Source organism: Chrysemys picta, chromosome 3 (genome assembly GCF_011386835.1).
Source record: "Chrysemys picta bellii isolate R12L10 chromosome 3, ASM1138683v2, whole genome shotgun sequence".
NCBI lineage: Eukaryota > Metazoa > Chordata > Testudines > Emydidae > Chrysemys > Chrysemys picta.
The window spans coordinates 97023861-97045615 of record NC_088793.1 but is presented as its reverse complement, the minus strand read 5'-3'; the positions used below and the strand labels follow the sequence as shown (position 1 = coordinate 97045615).

At 42.9% G+C, this 21755-nt stretch overlaps 1 long non-coding RNA gene across 1 annotated transcript in view; it reads right to left on the bottom strand.

The window, feature by feature from the left end:
* LOC112061544 (uncharacterized) overlaps positions 1-17937 on the bottom strand; it is a 42384-nt gene extending 24447 nt beyond the window's left edge. Inside the window, exon 1 of the long non-coding RNA XR_010599244.1 lies at positions 17741-17937. This is a non-coding gene — a long non-coding RNA (uncharacterized LOC112061544). The remainder of the gene's footprint in view (positions 1-17740) is intronic.
* Between the last annotated feature and the right edge of the window lie 3818 nt (positions 17938-21755).

Here is a 21755-nt window from a genome sequence, read left to right as displayed (position 1 = left end):
GTACCCAGAAGCCTCCTGCTACAAGACAGGCCCAGAAGAGAAACCAACAGAACTCCACTGGCCATCACCTACAGTCCTCAGCTTAAACCTCTCCAACGCATCATCAGTGATCTACAACCCATCCTGGACAATGATCCCTCACTTTCACAGACCTTGGTAGGCAGGCCAGTCCTCGCCCACAGACAACCTGCCAACCTTAAGCATATTCTCACCAGCAACCACGCACCGCACCATAACAACTCTAACTCAGGAACCAACCCATGCAACAAACCTCGATGCCAACTCTGCCCACATATCTACACCAGCAACACCATCACTGGACCTAACCAGATCAGCTACAACATCACCGGCTCATTCACCTGCACGTCCACTAATGTTATATATGCCATCATATGCCAGCAATGCCCCTCTGCTATGTACATTGGCCAAACTGGACAGTCACTACGCAAGAGGATAAATGGACACAAGTCAGATATCAGGAATGGCAATATACAAAAACCTGTAGGAGAACACTTCAACCTCCCTGGCCACACAATAGCAGATGTAAAGGTTGCCATCTTACAGCAAAAAAACTTCAGGACCAGACTCCAAAGAGAAACTGCTGAGCTCCAGTTCATTTGCAAATTTGACACCATCAGATCAGGCTTAAACAAAGACTGTGAATGGCTATCCAACTACAGAAACAGTTTCTCCTCCCTTGGTGTTCACACCTCAACTGCTAGCAGAGCACCTCACCCTCCCTGATTGAACTAACCTCGTTATCTCCACACTGATATATACCTGCCTCTAGAGATTTCCATTACTTGCATCTGAAGAAGTGAGGTTCTTACCCACGAAAGCTTATGCTCCCAATACTTCTGTTAGTCTCAAAGGTGCCACAGGACCCTCTGTTGCTTTTTACAGATTCAGACTAACACGGCTACCCCTCTGAAACTTCCTCTCTGTTGTCATGCATGCACAGGGATCAGCACCACCATGTTGCGCAATGGAAACTTGACAAAATTACCGGACTTAGTGACGGACATTGACGGGAGGGGGCTCTAGGCTGAGGCAGGGGGCTCAGGTGTGGGAGGCTGTACAGGCTCTGGACTAGGGGTGTGGTTTCTGGGGTGGGACAGAAATTAAGGGTAATAGATGCGGGAGGGGGCTCCAGGCTGGAGCAGGAAGCTAGGGTGTAGGGGGGTGAGGGCTCCAGCTGAGGGTGGGGCTGGGGATGAGGGATTTGGGGTGCAGAAGGGTGCTCTGGACTGGGGCAAAGGTGTTCAGAGGGCAGGAGGGGGATCCAGGGCTGGGGCAGGGACATGGAAGGGGGTCAGGGCAGCAGGCTTCGGGCAGCGCTTACCTCAAGCAGCTCCCAGAAGCAGCAGCACGTCCCCTCTCCGGCTCCTAAGCGGAGGCACGGCCAGGCGGCTCTGTGCACTGTCCCATCCGCGGGCGCCGCCCCCACAGCTCCCATTGGCCGCAGTTCCCAGTCAATGGACTGGAAGCCATGGAGTCAGCATTCGGGGAGGGGGGACGGAGACAGTGTGCAGAGCCGCCTGGCTGTGCCTCCACCAGCAACAGCAGGGACAAGGAGCCACTTACGGGGAGCCGCCCAAGGTAAGCGCCCCCACGGACCTCAAAACTTTTACCATGGACACTTGTGTCCATGTATGGACACGTTGCCGACCCCTGTGCATGCATGCAGCACTCAGTGCAGTCTGTCAGACTGGGCATTAGAAGGGCACCTTAAGCTTTGGTGCATTTTCTAAATGTTCATAGGTGCATGTTTTTTAAAAATCGGTACCTGTGGCTTACTCAGTGAGCAGACATTTAAAAAATAATAAAAAATATCTGCCAACTGCACAGTTTATGGTACGGGATATGACATCAGCTGGTCCTTTGCCTCTGTGATGACATCTGAGATGCTGGAAGCTGAGTGTGAGGTAATCCCTCAGCCAGAGCTGAAATGACTGATCTGTCAGGTGTGTTGCAGCAGCCAATCCATGAGCAAGGATGGGGTCACATGACCCCTAGGGACAGCTATTTAATCCCACAGGAAGGTCAGCAAGCCAGTCTGTGCAATATCACAATGTGGCTGGGAACTTGCCCTCTGCCTTGTGGTGTTACAGAGTCCCCCAGGCATCCAGCCTCATCCTGTTCCTCCTCCGGACACCCAGCCTGCTCTCACCACCTGGCCCTACACTAAGATCCACTTGCCCTTGCCTGAGCCAGCTCTGCCCCTGCCAGCAACCCCCTGACACTGAGCTGGGGCAGGAACAATTTGACATATGGTTTGCATCAGTCCAGGTATCACCATCTGGCACCCAGTTGGGGAACTGTGGCAAAATTTATCTTCTCTGTATCACCATATGGCGTCTGCAGGCAGAACAACTGGGTCACATGTGGTAGGTGGCTAACTCTTCTGAACTACACCAGGAGAACTTGAGGGCCCAGAAGCTAAAACATTAATGGCATCATGAGACCTTAATTGGAGAGTTGCCAAGTTCCAACCAGAGGTCGGGGGGAATTTTGTGTGGTGCTGAGATGGGACTGTGCAGAACTACAGGAGATTTGGATTTTGCTTCTCCTACTCTGATTTCTCCTTTTATCCTCTTGCCCTTTCCAAAACATGCTCACTACCCATTGCTCCTCTTCTCCCTCTAATTCTGCTGCCCAGGTTGGACTGCTGACTACTGGCTCAGTCCTCTCCTTTGGTCAATACAATCAGGGAAAATTGGCTAAAACAGGGAGCCTATCATCTATCAGTGATCACATGCTAAACAGAACAAAGAGCATTCCAGTTAGGGTGCTAGCATAGGCTTTAGAGAGATGGATTCAAGTCCCTGCTCTGCCACAAACTTCCTTTGTGACCTTGAGCAAGTCACTTAGCCTCTCTGTGGTGCAGGTCCCCATCTGCAGAACGGGAATAATAGCACTGCCATACCTCGCAGAGGTGGTATGCGGATAAATACCCTACAGACTGTGAAGCACTTTGATATCTACAAATTAAAAGCAGCAAATAAAGAGCTAGGCATTATTATTAAGGCTTAGCACCCCATTCTGCCCATGTGCCTGAGAAAGAAGTCATGGACTAGTATGCCAGCATATAATGGAGTAAGCAGGTAATGGGAAGCAGAAGGAGTTTTCAGAGTGGAGAGAGGCTAATGGAGACTGCCTGGGGAACAAGTGAAAAGACTAAAATATAGAACACTTCATCCAGAATTTTGGCAGGTCTGACTGTTTTTGGCTCAGAGCACTGTACATAACTAATAGTTATGTGGGGGAACAAGAGAAGGGAAATATTGTATATTTTACATACATTTTGACCAACCATAATCAAATTGGTTTAGAATAACCAGCCAATGGCTGAATGGTAATGAAAGGATACAGAACATGTTCTGTGGAAATTTCCAGACAGCACCAAAACTCTGATACTGAGTTCTATAAAATGCTGCCCTTTCAAAGTGAGGCAATCTGAGAAACAACCTCCAGCCAGCCAATCTAATGTAGTTGATGAAATGAGTGGGGGGAAGAGGGGAAGTGAAAATGAGTATGTAGCATAGCACCACTGCATCCAAGTGGTGGCCTAAAGGTAGCAAGGGAAGGAGTATGAACAAAGATGGAGGCTAGAGCACCGAGAAAGATCTGGTGGAGAAATAAAGATGACAATCTGGGGAAGAGCTTGAGTCTTGGACAGAGAAGGCTCCTGCCTTCCCATAGAGACAGAGGTGTGGAGGATTAATGCAAAGAGAGAAGCTAGAGTAGAGAGGGGTTTAAGGCCTATAGGACGGAGGTATGCCCTCACACAGGGAGCGGGTGTGAGTGTTGAGAGAGATTTGAGAAAGGAGAGAAAGAAAAAGATAAGATCATTGAAACAAAGGAAGAGAGAAAGTGGTGATGAGGTGAAACAAAAAGACAGAGGGCCAGGAAGTTTCTCCTTGGCTCTAGAGAACCAATTGTCAGCCACCTCGGAGATGGAGAGGCCATGCAAATAGAGTACATTAATGGACAGGTATGAATTGGAGCTATTTTAATTGGAAATTTTTACACTATAATTCAGGAAAATTCCTGCTACCCTTCCACATAGTTTTACAGTATGTAAAAGAAATGGCTGCAAGGCCAAGGTTTCAGGATAGTATCCGTGCTCAAAGCCATCAGTAGAAATGCATGCTTCTGGGGAGTGTTCCAGTCTTCAGCTAATCATTGAAAACTCCTCATCACACTGACTGCTGGGCAGCTTTGTCAGCACAGGTGTATTTCCTGACTGGGACTGTTAACAAATGTGATCCACTGTCAGTAGTAAAATTCAAATATACAATGGAGGCAGAATAGAGATTCCATAATTAAATTTGCCTTGGGAGTTCCATCGTAACCCTGGCTTTGACCTCTCTCACATGCTAACTTTTGAGCCGAATACAGAATTTACATTGGATAATTCCATGTGTAATGCAACTTAAGAGAAGAAATTTTTCAGAAAATTTCACAGCTCAAAATTACAGTTTTCATATGCTAGTTAAAAAGTAGCACTTCTAAACATTAGTTGCACTACCACGTGAATTTTTCCCCTCTGTTAATGATGCCCATGTCAGTGCTGGAACTTGCAGAGCCCCGCTGCAGCTATGCACAGTACCCTTCTAATTTAGCCGTGTTTCTTAGGGTATGTCTACACTGCAATTAGACCTCCGTAGCTGACCCATGTCAGCTGACTCAGGTTCACGGGGCTTGGGCTGCTGGGCTGTTTAACTGCATTGTAGACTTCCAGGCTCAGACTGGAGCCTGGGCTCTAGGACCCTGTGAGGTGGGAAGGTCCCAGAGCTCAGGCTGCAGCCCAAGCCCAGAAGGTTATACTGCAATTAAACAGTCCTGCAGTCCGAGCCCTAAGAGCCTGAGTCAATGCACATGGACCAGCTGCAGATTTTTTATTACTATGTAGACATACCCTTAGGCTCATTTTTATATATTTGTAAGTGTAATATTTAAAATTATACATGCTGATTTTTTCCTTAAAAAAGAAAAACAGACTACAATTCTGCAATTTTGCATCCCCACTGAGCCAGCCGGGCTCCACACATGCAACAATCTGCAGGAATGCAGCCTCAATTTATAAGCATGTTAAAAATAGATGGGGCTAGAGAGAACCAGGGCATAAGTGTGTGCTGGGGGTCAGCCCTGCCTGCTTTGCACTCCTTTGCTATGATGCCTACACACAAAAACTGTCAACATGTAGGCAGCTGGTGTGCTGAGAGCACTACGGATCATGCTGTGGTCAGTATTGTCTCATTGTTTCCTTGTGCGCCCCCATCTGTCTATATCAGTTTGTGAACCCCTGGAGGTCTGCGAAATGTTAGAGGGTTCTCGGGAAAAAATTCCCTAATGGCAGACAGAGCTGTCCCTAGGAACTCCGGGCAGCATGGGGTCAGCAGCCCGGAGCCCCTGGACTTCCAAGAGCTAAGCAGTTCAAAGCAAACGTATCTAACACACTGAGGAGATTTAAACTTCAAGACTCATAAGAAATGGAGAGGGAGGTGGATATTTTTTGCTGTTTTTTGCAGCTAGTATTGTTTTTAAAATTATTATGAAGAACAAGTTTAAGCTTTGTTGTAACATGCGTTGTTTGCCTGGACTGCTCAAGACCTGAATGCTTGTGTAGGAGGAACTCTTTGAGTTGGCTTCTTAAATACCTTCATGCTGTTTCACCTCTGATACTCCTTGATGAAACATAGGAGCCTTGTCTTTATAACAGGCTTATTCAAAGTGATACAAGCTACAAAAGTGAGATCTTGGAAGAGTGTTGCCGTTTTCATACTGTAATAAAAATACTGTAATGATAAATAATAATTAATAATAGTGTGTAATAAGCATATCGCGAGACTTGCCATTTTAGTGAAAGGGGTTCACAGGTTGCTAAAGTTTGGAAACCACTGGTCTATATCAATCTGTTGTCTCTTGTCTTACACTTCAACTGTAAACTCTTTAGGGCAGGGAATATCTTTTCATTTTGTGTTTGTACAACGCCTAGCACAATGGGCCCCTCGGCTATTACTGGCGCTCACAGATGATACAGTAATACAAATAATTAATAATAATATTTCTTGGTCCCTTGCCTCCTCTCTCATCCCATCAACTCTTTGAAAATAGGAGGATATGAGGGAAAGCCTGACAGACCTATAATTATGTGCTCTGCAGTAGTGGCTCCATCATCCTGGGGAGGGGGGAGATGGGTTGGCTTTCTGTTATATACCATTATTTGTAAAGGTTCATATCATTGGCAAGGACATTTCCTATGGGTTTAGAAACTTGGCATCAGAGATTTTGGTCCAGAAAGGGGATTTCATCGCTCACTTTGAAAACCCAATAGATCTAGGCAAGGAAAGGGGGCGTGTATCATGCTCTTTTGTACTCCTATACTTCCAAAATGGCTGTTATGTAAAATGAGTGAGTATTTGTCTTTAATGGAGCCTGATTGCTTTAGATCAAAATGGTTATTTGTTTTTTAAGAAGAAGTTATTGTCCCACTATGCAAAAAGTTTTATATGGCCAATGAAGCTTTGTGGTGTTTCTAGCATATGACATGAGTAGGGTTACCATACGTCCTCTTTTTCCCAGACATGTCCGGCTTTTCGGCACTCAAACCCGGGGGGAATTGCCAAAAAGCCGAACATGTCCGGGAAAATGGCGGCTCTGCTCCTCCCCTGACTCTTCGGCTCTGTTTAAGAGCCGAGCTGCCCGAGCGCTATGGGCTTCAGGCAGCCCCCTTGCCTCCGGACCCCAGCCACTGGCCGGGCACTTCCCCTCCCGGGCTCCGGCGGCGCAGGGTCCGGAGGCATGGGGGCTGCCCAAAGCCGGTAGCCGAACAGAGCCGAAGAGTCAGGGGAGGAGCAGAGCCTCCAGCCGCGGCAACTCTGCTCCTCCCCGACTCTTCGGCTCTGTTTAAGAGCCGGGCTGCCCGAGCGCTACCGGCTTCAGGCAGCCCCCATGCCTCCGGACCCTGCGCCGCCGGAGCCCGGGAGGGGAAGTGCCCGGCTGGGGGCGCAGGGTCCGGAGGCAAGGGGGCTGCCCGAAGCCCAAGTGCTACCGGCTTCACAGTTTGCCGGGCAGCCTCCAGACCCTGCACCCCCGGCTGAGCACTTCCCCTCCCGGGCTCCAGCTGCGCTGGGGAAGCGCTGGCCAGGGGCACAGGGTCTGGGGGCTGCCCGGCAAACCGTGAAGCCGGTAGCGCTCGGGCAGCCCTTTCCGCGTGGCTGGGAGTGGGAGGGAGGAGGGGGCAGAGTTAGGGCGGGAAGGGGCGGAGTTGGGGTGGGGCTGGGGTGGGGAAATGGGCGGGGCCAGGGCCCGTGGAGGGTCCTCTTTTTTTATTTATTAGATATGGTAACCCTAAACATGAGTGCACGTTCTTGGCAGTTCACTTTACATTTAGTCCAAGAGAATCAGCGTGATTTAGAAGAGGCAAACCCCCGCCCCCCCCCCCCGGAGCGCCGTGCCTCGCCGGGCCGGGCCAGCCAAATCCCCCAAGCGCCACGTCGGGCCGCCAACCCCCCCCCCCCCCCCCCCCAGTGCTGCACCGCCGAAGCCCCCGCATTCTTTGGGCTGGGGTCAGAGTCCTGTGTGGGATCCAGGATCTTTCCCCTACAGCTGTCTGACTTCTGAAACATAAAGCTCTCTCCCTATATCAGAGGAAGCAAGCTGACCTTAATCAGTCCATCTCTTCCCATCCCCTTCCTCTATCCTGCCCAAAACTTCTGATGTGTCTCTCTGTGAGTCCTTTTATAACCTTTTGCTTTCGTCAGTTGTCTCTTTTTCCTATTTTAGTAACTGCTCTCCACTTCCTCCTACCTTCTGGCAGGAGGAAAATGTAAATTCTTCCACCTCAAGCAAACCAATGGTAATTTGTCTTGAATTTGTCGTTCAGTTCTAATGACTCACCATAGTCCCTGGTTTGGCAGAGATGTGACAGCTCTGCTAGCTTATCATGATACATAAACAGAGGAACATTCATGATACAATTTCATAGTAACAACTTCATAATACCAACCAAGCTCCATAAGTTGCACAGACAAATCCCCCAAATCATCACAATCCTCCAATGCCTTTAATTCCTGAAGGAAGCATTCCTTACCTTACCCGTTTAGCCAGGAATACAATCACTAGCAAACCCATAAAGATACTGAGACACCCTGTACCCCATGTGACACTCTATATCCCGTGTTCACCACTTTTATATGGTTATGATATATTTTGTACAAAGTATGCTTTCTGAGGTATAATTTGAAAACTCACAATCTGGTGAGCATCATTGTCCTATTAAGATGCGTGTAACTTCGTTGCATGTAAAATTATGAGATTTTGCTATACAATTGTTACTGAAATATGTTGTAGTTCTGGGTAATGCCCACAAACTAGTTTTTCCAAGACAAAGACACACTGGCAACTCCAGACAGGTATCAACAAAGTCAAGTAGGCTATCACTTACTTAAACAGCCATTCTTCAGCAATGGGGAAATGTAAGCAAGAAATTTACATTTCCTCCTAGATACAGTGTGAATCTCATGTACTTAGGGGACTGTTTATCTACACCCCAGCGGGGAGAGGGGATAATCCTCAAAGAGAGGAAGTGGGGTTAAAAATAAAGGAAAGTGACTTCCATGGGACCCTCTCCTTTCCTCTCATGAATACCTGAAGAACACTGAACAAAGGGGAGGCTAAAAGGAAATCCAGCCTATGAACTGTGAGCTGAGAATTGCCTGCAGAATCTAGTGTAGTGAGAATGATGCTTGCTTCAAATCTTATTTAGCTTGGTAAAGTTTAGGAATTAACTTGCAGTTTTATCTTTTTATTTCTTTTTAAACCAATTCTGACTTTTAGGCCTTACCACTTATAATCACTTAAAATCTGTCTTTCTGTAGTTAAACTAATGTGTTTAATTGAAGTCTTTGGGAAACCTCCACTTGAGACAACAAGGCTGTCACATATTCATTACCCATTGTTGGAATGACAGACTAATTATGAGCTTGTATGGTTCAGAGAGCTACTGAATAGTACAAGAAGTACATTTCTGAGGTGCAAGTCTAGGACTGAGGGATATGTGGGTGTCACCCTCTATGTGATTCATGGTTGGCTGGGCATAGCATTCATGTACTCATTGACTTTGCATGCTGGTGGCTGTGAGTGACCAGAACCTGGAGGAGTTTGCTACTCACTAGCAAAGCAGTGTAAAAGGTATCCCAGGCTGGAGAGCAAAGCGGACTCAGCAGTTCAGGTTGCACCCTGGGGAATGTCACAGATACATAAAAAATTACAACATCAGTGTCATAGCATGTCATAGATGCAAAATCCATTTACATATTTTAGTGCAAGTGCATTATATCATTTGGATGCATACATGCATAAAAAATTTAACATCAGACAACCATTTTTTGAAACTCTAGCCCTATCTTTTGACAAGGGATGGAACACTTGAAGATTAACTGTTCTGTTAATTCCCTCTGAAGCACCTGGCATTGGCCACTGTTGGAAGACAAAATAATGGGCTAGATGGACCTTTGTTCTGACTCCAGTATGGCCATTCTTATGTTCTATATTCTGGCAATGTCTATTACACAAAGTGCCATATTACATACAGGGAAAAAATATTTTTACGTAGAATGAGTGGTTTATGGACCATTTCAATATGGAGCATAAGCCAAATTACAAAATAAAATGTGAGGAGTTTATATAATTCTATTGGCAGAACAAAATTAATACTTGCCATGATACCTGGCAATGATGCTGTTAAAACAATTAATGTTCTGGGGATTTTAGAATTGTCTCATGCATGCTTTTCAAATATTGGTCTTTGTGTTTCAAAGCAAATGCTGTGATTACTCACTGTAACTAACTGGAACATTCTAAAAATTTAAATAATTAAATGCTTACAAAAATGATCAAATATGGAGGCGTGGCAATGTCCATGCTGTAGGATGAGGTGCTCAGATAGAATGGTGATAAGCCTTGAATGAATACCTAGGTAGATCGGGGAAAAAGGTTCTTCAAAACAAAAATACACACTTTCCAGATTAACTGCTGCAACTTCCATTTCTTGTCACTGTTGTCTCACAACCCAGAATCTGAACTTCATGAATATCCTTTCAGCTACGCGGATCCCAATGACTAGAGAAAGGAAGGGTGGTCCAGTGGTTGGGCTCTAGTCTGGGGCTCCACGGACTCTGGTTCAATTTCCTGTCCCAGCACAGACTCTATGACCTTGGGCAAATCACTGACCCTCTCTATGTCTCAGTTCCCCATCTGCAAAATGGGGATAATAGCACTGCCCTACCTCTCAGGGTAGAAATACAGCAAAGACTGAGAAGGTGCTCAAATACTATGATGATATGGTCGTTCAAGTACCTAGACAGAGAGAGATAGTATTGTTGCATTGGGTACAGTATACCTGGAGCAGCCCTGAACTCTAATGGAGGGAAAGATTTTTTCCAAAGAGGAACTGAAAAAGTGAGGGACTAAGGAGTGCAGAAAAAGGTGAGAGGAAAATGGGAAAATCTCCCCATCAAAATCTGTAAAGCAGCCACTTTTATCTTCTTTTAAATCTCTTCTTAAAACTTACTTCTGCTGTGATGTCTACGAACCACTACAGGCAAGTGGAGAGCTGTGACTTCTGTTTTTCTGCAATACTCTGTTCATTCTATTACCTCACTTTTCACTGTCTGACACGTAGATTCTGAGCTCCCTGAGGCAGGGACTGTCCTCTTTACTATTTGTATGTACTGTGCCTAGCACAATGAGCCTTGACTGGGGTTGCTAGACACTGTGGTAATATAAATAATAATCTCTATAAAAATTAAATGCATCCCACGTTTAACACATAAGCTGCCAAAGCCAGTCCAAAGTTCATACATGTATATCAAGACAATCCTCCAGATATCATATAAATGCTGTGTAACCTTGACACTCTGTCAAACATATCTGATGATATGCAGCTAATAGGAACTGTGGTGAACCTTTTACATCTGGCAGACTGGTCACTGCTGTATCCCTAGTTTCTGGGAGCTCCTTAAATCAAGGTCCTGAGACTTAATGGTGACACATAACTATGAGCTTTATTGATCATGGGTAAAATTTTCAAAATTACTTAGGTACATAAGCTCCTAAACCCCATTGACTGTCAATGGGACTTAGGCCCCTAAGTTACTTCTGAAAATGGGACTTGGACACTTTTGAACATTTTACCCTATATCTGCACTCTGAACCTTATTTGTATATTGATAAACTCTGCCACTGCTACTAGGGCCATGTAGCTTAATTAAATGCATTGAAGGCACTTTCTAAAACAGTTGCTGCTAATAAGGATAAAATCCTGGGGAAACAAACCAAACAGTAGCTTTGACAAAGCTCCTTCCCCCCGCCCCCTTCTCCCAAATTGAAGGCATCCATAGGAATCTTCCAAGAAATAACCATCTCTATATCTTCCATATGGAACACAAAGCAGTCTTACTTAATATTTACAATGTTTCACAGTAACACATTTTTCCACCACCAAGTTATTGGTGTTGTTTCCAAAGAGATTTCTAACGATGCTCTCATGTATTTCCATAAATAAAGTGTGCAATTATTCTTCTTTTTTATTATGGTGATTTAATATTCAATAGAAGCCTGGAGCATATTTTGAAATCACATGATATAATAAAACTGGTATTTTGCTTGGGTTTTTTAATTCTTAGATCTGACAGAGAACCCTATTGTTGCATCTTGTTTAAAATGAAAAAGTGACTAAATCTCTCGAAGCCCAAAAGAGAATATAATTTATTACAGAGGCTTCTAAATGTCTTCATAAGCCTTGTGTATAATCTGGAAAACTCCCTCAGTAGAACAGCCCCTAATTGTCTACCCACTCAGGCTAATGGTCTTATTTTTCCTTCAGTTGACTACTGCGGGTCAAAAGAGTTGGTTTTATGGCTAGTTATTCTTGGAATTCATTTACCCCCAGCTGTTCCACTACTGTATGTCAAATATTTCTGCTTTTAAACACAGTTGCAAGCTTTTAAGGGCTAAATCTAATTGTCACCTCTACTTTTAAATATTTGGATAATTTTTGTTAATATTTGTGTGTTTTATTTTTATCTGTACTTTTTTATGCTCTTGGCATTATATCTTCTGAAGAGGCTTCTGTACACAAGTTCTAAGTGTTATGTTGGCATCTTGGTTAAAAATCAAAAATAAAATCAGTATCATCCCCTTAAGGTAAGTTCCTCCAAACCTTAAAAATAGAATCTCACCTGAGATTTCAGCTGACCAATGGAGCTGTAAGGAGTTTGGGATGGTGGGTGGAATGGCAGTTGAGGGAGAGGCTCATTTTGCGTAGCAGCCAGGAGGCAGGGTGGTAAGCTTGAGAGGAGCCAGGTGAAGGATAAAGTACAAATTTTTGATGAATGAGTAGAGTGAAAGTTTGGAGTGGGGGGAAGTGAAACGGCATAAGAGGCTGATGATGTCAGAACAAGAAAGAAGAGCAAGCCAAGGGAGGCGGTTGGTTGTAGTGGCCATCAGACTTGGTTGTGGGGCATTGAGCTGTGGGAGGAGCTATGAAGAGGAAGGGTTGTAATAGGAGATAGGAGTAGCAAGCTGGACTGGATGGCTTGGAGAGCTGCCGGATAAAAGAGGCAAGATCAAAGGATTGCAGAACTGACAGGGGAAGCCCTGGCAATTAAGTGACTGATTAGTATTTGTAATGCACCTGGTGACTCCCAGATGAAAGGCAGTTATATGGTACTGTACTGTAAGGTGCAAACCCTTGGGAGTGTAACATTGTTCTTCTTTCTCGGACATCTCTCTTAGATCTCAGTGAGGTACAATGATAGACGTTAAGCCCCTGTTGTGAAAGCGTTCTATAGCTGCATATATGTCGATAATTAATAAGGTCCCAGGAGATGGCACTTGTGACATATCAATTATTGCAAAGTCTAGTTTGTAGAGTTCAGCCTTTTACAGATATATCAATAAAAAGAACAGGAGTACTTGTGGCACCTTAGAGACTAACAAATTTATTAGAGCATAAGCTTTCGTGGACTACAGCCCACTTCTTCGGATGCATCCGAAGAAGTGGGCTGTAGTCCACGAAAGCTTATGCTCTAATAAATTTGTTAGTCTCTAAGGTGCCACAAGTACTCCTGTTCTTTTTGCAGATACAGACTAACACGGCTGCTACTCTGAAACCTGTCATTATGCAAGATATATCAATGTGCCTCATCCCAAGGAGCAACCTAATGTGCCACTGTAGCATGTTAGACTGGAGTTGCTTTTCAGCAGGTTGGAGGATTTATCTTGTACAATTTTGCAGTAATCAATCATTCAAGCTCATTACGTTGCAGGTATAGCCACTATCAATTTTACATTTGAACATCTGAGCTGGGTGTTGTGGTGATACTTGAAGTTGTTCAGATCACTTTGTCCATTTGTTCTTCACAGCCCCAGCACAGTGAGTAGTGGTGGAAGACAAACTTAATCTGAGTAGGTATAGTCATCACTCTCCCCTTCGTATACGTTATCGGACTATCTCTGTCACCGTCTGCATACCTTGAAAATGATTTCTTTTCTTGAAGTAAGCACATGTGGCACTATATGTTGGACATTTGCCTCATGTTTTTTTTCCACAATACATTAATTGCTTGCCCTACTTTGTAGACCACTGTTCTGGTTCTTGTTTTAGTCTGTTTGCCCTTGTTTTGTATGTGATGCATATCTTTCACTGTTTCTAATACTTTCTATTTTTGTAGCTGCTTCTTTGCTTGTTCACTGATGTGTATCAACAATATGATTAAGTTCCAACTATGACTGTCACAGCATGTGCCCTATTTTCAGTGTCTGAACAAAGAGGTCTCTACGCTGAACTCAATATGGCATTTCTCTGTTTGTCTGTGTCTGTCGCAATGCATCATTCATATATCTATATATATGTATATGTATATGTATATCTATAGATATAGATATATATATGCACATACACACACGAGGAACCAAATCCTTTCCTTGTATATAATTATGCAGCTCCCATTGATTTAAATAGGATCCATGAACATGCATCCAAGGGAAGAATTTGGCCTGTAGAATCTAAATGTCTATTTATTACTTATATAGCACCATAGTTGCCGAAAGTGCTTTATAACCCCTTAGAAATACCAGGTCCATGCCCTGAAAAGCTGTATTCTAACTTAGAGAGAGAGAGAGAGAGAGAGAATCAAAATGATAAGGATCAGGCATGAGATTGGGAGCAGACAGTGTCAGAATGGAGATCAGCATTGCAAGGCCATGTGAGCTGAGAGATGTTTGAAGGAGGAGAGGGGGCGGATTTTTAGTATCCAGCAAGAAAGCAAGGCTGTTCCAAGTCCATGGGGCACAAAGACAAGAGTTGGAAAAGGAGAGAAGGGGAGAAGATTAAACAGAGTGTATTGAAGGAGTGGGGCAGTGTATGGGTGTGTGTAAATATTTCTCCTCTTCTTCTCCACTGAATTTATACCTGAGTTTAGGACACTTGGGGGCAAATTTCCCCCCTAGCTGCATGCACACAGCTCCCATTCAAGTCAATGAGTTCCACTTGCACATGTATCCAAGAGGAGAATTAAACCTACAGCAGCATCAAAGTTTATATGGAGGGCGGGGACTGTGAGTAGAGGGAGACAAGTGAAGAAATCATGGGGCTAGATTCAGCTTTAAGGATTTTATAAAAACAAGTGGAAATTGCAGACATACGTTTTGAATGAATTAAACCTAAAAAACAGCCTCAGAGTTCTAAGGAGAAAATAATATTTGATTAAAAGACAAAACATGTATGGGGTAACTTTTTCATTTCCTGCTCATGATGAAGGTATTACTGGCATTATTTAAGCTGTGTTGAGGACATATAACGAGAGGCTAAGCAGATATAAATGTTCTTTTTGGAATGTTATTTATAGTTCCTTGGTACCTGATGCCAAACATTAATAAGGTTTATGAGAAGCCAGTGGAGACTGTAAATTGTTAGACTTCTCATTTAAATCATGCTGCTGACTCCATTTGTTTCCTACACGTTGAGCTGACATTCAGAGATAAATCTGATAAAATTCTCCAACTTGGAGAAAGATTTGTTTTCTGCCAGTGGGAATCTGACTATTAGAAAGACAAGGGGTGGGGGGAAAGGTTATTGGGAACAAAGCCACAGGCAGTAATATACTGTACTTGAATTACTCCTTTTTTTATTTATTTAAGCGTTATAGTAGTTGATAGATTGCTTATGCAGCCATTTAAATGACTCTTATGGAAAGTGTTTATTTGCAATCACCTCAGTGTCAGAAGTGAAATGAGCTGGGACTGAAATTTCATTAAGAAAGTCATATTTCACTGTTATGGCCCTGGCACTCACCACTTTGTATACATTAAACACAAAGGCTATAGAATGTTTCAATAACATTAAGTCTGAGACACAAAATGGGCGCAAGCCAGTCAGGAAATTCAATGTAAGTGCGGAGACCCCACCCTTTACTCATGCTGTTGTGGGAAAAATAGCAGAAAGAGCATGTTGGCCTTAACTCTGAATTTCCTTTTGATCTGATCATTTTAAATCACAACCTTAATGATCTTTGAATGCAGTAAAACTCCAAGGTTTGGCCTGATTGTCCCATCCTGCAGCAAAACCTGAGGGAGGGGCTAATGAGGGAGGGAAAAAGCCATGAAGTTTCCCTTTTAAAGTTTCCTCCAAGTTCTTCCCTCAGGATAGAGGGACATTTGCCTCCTTTTGTGAACCCCTGCACAGAAGAAGTAAGTCAGCCACCAAGCTCCCTGGGTTGTCTGAGAAACACGTGAGGATCTGCCAGGGGCTAAGTCAATCCTGCTCAAAATGCTGTGCCTCTGCAGTGGCTAAAGGGGCCCATGTAGATCTGTCCCACATTTGAAGGCAAGGATTCAACTGTGCAGCAGGAGCCCAGGAAAAGGACAACAGACCAAATGAAGGATGGTCCAGTGGTTACGGTGCTAGCCTAGGATCTGGGAGACCTAGCTTCAATTCCTTGCTCTAGCACAGACATCGTGATCTTGAGCAAGTCACCTAGTATCTCTTTGCCTCATTTTCCCATCTGTGAAATGGGAACAATTATACTACCCTACCTCATGCCGGTTCTGTGAGGCACTCAGATATCACTGAGATGGAAGCCTTAAATATATTTGAGATAGAGATATTATTACAATAGAACCTCAGAGTTATGGACACCTCAGGAATGGAGGTTGTTCGTAATGCTGAAATGTTCATAAATCTGAACAAAACATAAGGGCTGTTCTTTCAAAAGTTTACAGCTGAACATTGATTTAGTGCAGCTTTGAAACTTTACTATGCAGAAGAAAATGCTGCTTTCCCTTTTTTTTTAGTAGTTTACATTTAACACCGTACTGTACTGTATTTGCTCTTGTGTGTGTGTCTCTGCTGCTGCCTGATTGTGTATTTCCAGTTCCAAATGAAGTGTGTGGTTGACTGGTCAGTTCATAATTCTGGACTTCATAACTCTGAGGTTCTACTATAGCATTTTGGCAGAATTGTTTCTGAGTGTTGGACATAATGAGTGTATACCCCAGCCCTCCCATTCTCAAAGAGCAGCACCCACGACCTGCAGGAGATGCTTTAAAAGGGGAAGTTTGACAGCCACACAGGACAGTGGGTAATCAGAGCATGGAGGGGACATTGCATTCAGAGAATCAAAGGAAATTATCCCCATAGCTCCAATTTTCCTTTCATTGCTTGCTGGGACAAACTTTCAGGAAAAACAAGGGGAGTTTCTCTGAACAAGGTCGGAATGAAAACTGTGGAAGTCCCTTCAGTTTTGCCACTCCATGCTTTGGTTTCTCGTTTTCTTTTCAGTCTTTTAAAATTGACATGGGCCACTGCCAAAGGCATGATATGAACGCATAAGGCTGATAGAGTGAATTATAAGAAGCAAACAAGCTGCTCTATATTCACTGGAATGTGCATTGTAAACTATAATTACATCTAACATAGTTTAATCTGTCCTGACTATCAGTTCATTCTGATATCTCCTCCAAGCTTCTCCAGTAGAAGACTCTGTGATTATACAGCACTAACACAATAGGGCCCTGGTCCATGACCGGGGCTCCTAGGGCTACCGCAACACTTCTACTATTAATAATAATGCTCCCTGTGATTTATGCCACTGCAGCCGTTCACCTGGTATAAAGGGTCAGGAGTGGGTGTGATGATCTCATGCCAATTTTCAGAAGTGGGTGCCTTAAATTGGGCACCTAAACTTTCAAAAGCGCAAAGCAGCTCCCATTGGAGTCATTGGCCACTCAGCACTGGTGAAGATTGGGCCACTTCCTTTTAGATGCCTAAATAAGGATTTAGAAAACTAACTTTAAGGAAATAACTTTTGAAAATCTTGGCCATTATTTATATGTATTATGATAGTGCCTAGCGACCTCAGGAGAGAATCAGGGCCTTAGTGTGCCGGGCACTTTACAGACATCTATTAGAAGACAGTCTTGTCTCAAAGAACTTGATACAATTCTGACTTTTCTCTCATTTTGTGTCTATAGGAAAAATGCTTAGAAAATAAGGCCCACAAAAATAAGCACAATTTAGATACAATAAAAATAGCACAGAAAGGCAATCCCCATACCCCCCCCTACCTCCCTCCCCCCCACACACACACACACACTTTTGGAATACACCAGGTTGCACCAACTGGGATATATTTTCAGAAAGCTGCCTTGAGACAGGTTATCTCCGGCTTACCTTACAAAGTCCTGATCCAAAGCCCATTGAAGTCAGTAGGAGTCATTGACTTCATTCATGTCCCAAGTGCTTTTTACCCTCTTGGAGCACTGGAGGTGCATCTTACTCGCCATAAAAACTTTTCCAAAATGGCATCTCTGCCTTTCAGCCTTCACTCTTTGCCCTTTGATTTTTTTTTTAAGCTGTACACGTGTATTCCTAAGAAACTCCACTCCAAATTCAGGATAAACTCATGCTTCCTCTGCTTGCCAGAGGAAAATGAAAAGTAAAGCTCCATCAATTTTATTGCTCATAATTGCAGATAAAATGCAATATATTTGGCTCATATAAATTTGCTAGCAAATTATATTCAATAAAACCCTGGTGTGCAATTTAAAGGCATAAATCCCCCCATGCTGAATAAAAGCTCATAAATTATACAAGAAAAAGGAGTGATTTCATCAAAGAGCCAAGCGCTGCCCATGGAATGTTTCAATTGTACTGAATTTATAGTTTTCTGAGGGGCGATTTATGAGCCCTAATTTTCTGCAATAAAAAGCTCAGCAGGGATTCTCCGAATGAAATATCTTTTGAAACAGAAATAAATAAAAAATCCCTGTGAGAGTGAGTGCAGACAGTGCTGTATTTGGAGAGCTACCCCTTTGTGGGACTGTTCCAGAATTAATCATGGAAGACCCTAATAAAGATTGCACAGTGAGAAAAGATCATTTCTCTTGAAAATAAATGTATTGCCCAGATGGAAAGAGCATTTTTAGTCATAAATTTATCTGTGATACTTCAGGACTCTTTACCTTTACATTAGAATAATATAGTTAGATGTATTTAAACAAAAGTTAAACATTTTAAAGAAGAAAATGTGTATACATATATTATATAAATATCTAGATGCACCGACTGTATGTGAATCTATCCACGTATGTGTCATACACATACACACATACCCAATCTATCCATCAAAATACTCATATGACTCTTATTACCATAGTACGAGTGCCTCACAAACATTTAATTAATTCATCCTCACCATATGCACTACCATAATAAACATAATTAACAACACCACTCAGGTGAGATAAGGAAGTATTATTCCCATTTTACAAAAGGAAAATTGAGGCATGAAAAGACTGAGTGACTTATGCAAGATCACACAGGAAGATGGCAAAGGAACACAATATCTTGTGCTCCAAGCCATTGCCTCATCCATAAGATAGTTCTTCCTCTCCAGCATAGTATTTTCCCATGACAATAGCTTTTAGTAAATACCAAGATATATGGGAATTTGATGTATGCCGGGTAAATGCTTTTTTTTGTACGTAATAAAATACTCTAAACTTATACTTTTGTGACTTTTGCTCAAGAAACTCAAAGTAATATCCTTGACAAGCAGGATATCAATACATGCTACAATGCTTTAGACTCTAAAACTGAAAGTACTATTCAATCAAGAATCTCTCAATGAAGAGCTGGTATTGTTAGTAATGACCAGCCAGCAAAAATGTTGGCAAAAGCGTGTAGTACAGAAAACATTTCACTGGCCATTGTCTTTGCCATCAGGTGTTCTGAAATTGAATGAGAACCACTGAGAAACTTGAGTTCAAGTAGCTACCCTTTATATTGCACAGCAGTCTCAGGCAGAGAAGATCCAAGGCGAGGGGGTAGAGATGTAAGACAATTCAGTATGTGACAAATGTTTTTTCAGAAGATGAGTTTAAGTATGCAGGGCAGCCCTTAAAGATAGACAATTTGTACAGAACTGAGGCAGAACTGTGTGCCAGCTGGCTGAAAGGAAGGAAATTTGTCCTAAGAAAGATAATTTGTGAGTATTAACTGTGCTGGTTTTGCTCTTTAGTATCTATCTCTGCTCCAAAATATTCTACAGGTACTGGATGTATTGAGAGTATTGTAGACTAGGATAATGTATTAGTCCTGTCTCTTGGACCTCTCATTTTTCTCCTAAATAGAAAATAATTCTCTAACCCAAAATTTCCTGAGTGTTCATAAAAGGTGACAATATGCTCACAGCCTTTTGCTGTGGCATAATATGAGATCAATCAGAGCTGACAGTCCTCCACTCCTCCTGAGTTTGTTGTTTATCAGTTGCCACTGTCGCTTTTCCACATCAGGAAGTAGATTAGATAGATAGGTGTGTGTGTGTCCATATCTGAGTATTTCAGTAAACTATTGACACTTATTCTGCGTATCATTCAATCCATACCCCACAATATAGACTCCAGATGGAGTATTCACATATGGCCATATATTAACACATCTATTTGGCACGTCAGTCGGCAGAGAGGTAGTGTTTTCTCATGCAGACAGTGGTAACTGGCTTTAGTACTGAATAACAACAAAATTTATCTGACATAATAAGTAAAAACATCCCTACAGAACAAAAGCTCCCCACAAAATAAAGTCATTCAAAACTGGAACTCTTGCAGCCTGTGAGTCGTCTGGCTGCGTTGAATTCCAGAGATGAAAATCTTTATATATATAAAGCTAATGTTTAGCTTTAAATAAATGGGATTGACCTATGATATCCCAGGTCCTATTCTATGCTCTGCAGTAGTCAAATAATTCTGACTGACCTCAGTAGGAGTTATTCTTATCCAGTGTGGGGGAAAATAGAGACTTTTGAAAGATTCCATCTATGCTCCAGATTAAGACTTTGTAACAACCAAAAGTAGATGCCACCTCTAGAGAGTCCATTCCAGATATTACTGAAGTTCCAGTATATGCTGGGCCCAGACTTTAGAAGTTTTAGGTGATTCAGTGTAGAAGCCCAGTAAGTATGCTCAATAAAGCTAGTTGTTATTTACCTTGTAACTTTGCCACACTATATAAATTCCAGGTTTCCCAATGACCTGAGATGACAAATGCAGAAGGATTTTGAAACAAATCTCTGACTATTGGTACCTAGAATGCTGGGCTATGTACCTGAAATAGGTTACACTTGAGGAAGTAATGAGACTATGATGTATGACAAAAGACTATTTTAAATCCCCGTTTTAGTCCTGATCACCACAATATAAATAACTTGGCCCACTTGAAAAAGTACAGAGAGGGACTGAAAGTTTATTCCAGTATATAAAAGGTGCATGGGAGAACATTAGTGGAAGAAAAACAACTACCAAAAAAAAGGATAGTAAGGCATATAATAGCAATTCAGAAGTGGATGCAGCTAAAAAATGTTTATAGAGTGTGTGGAAAATAAAGACGACTACCAAGAACAAACTCTACCAAGGGAAATGTTGGATGTTCCGTCTCTTCAATGTTTTCAGATCAAGGGTGGATACCTTCTGGAAGATATGCTTTAGCCGAACAAGTTATTGGGCTCAGTACAATAGTAACTGGTTAAATGTAATGGCCTGTGATATACAGGAGGTCATACTAGATGATCTAGTGGTCCTTTCTGGCCTTAAACTCTACAAATCTATAATGGGCCAAGTTCTGCACTCAGTTACCTGAGTGGGAGGATGGGACTGCCACCTGGAGCAACCCCAGTCCAAATCAACTGACTTCAGTGGAGTAGGATAAATATAATTCAGGACAAGATTTTTGTCCAATAAGTTCTTTCTAACATATTTTGTATGATAGGACAGAAGGGCATGTTTGGAAATTAAAAGAAAAAACAATTTCAAAACACATTATGATTTGGCGCAACACATCTCCTGCTTCAGGGAAGGTCAGATCTCAGCTGACCTATTTGTCATCTGTAAACCCACTTTAATGAATCAATGAGCTGCACCCTAAATGACAATTAAAACCAGAGGCTTTGGCGTTCTGATTAACCTCCAGTCTCACCCCTGAATGCTCCAAGGTTACAGGGTTTAGTTTCTTCACAGGGATTCTGATGTTAGCTAGGTAGAAAGTGGGAACTGACCTCTTTTAACAAACAGACACTGAAACGTGCACATGAACTGAAATCTGCTAGGAACAGAGGGACAAGACAATGAACTAGGCCAGTAAATCCCAAGAGATCTACAGCTTGGCAAGGGAGCAACCCAGAGCTTTGGAT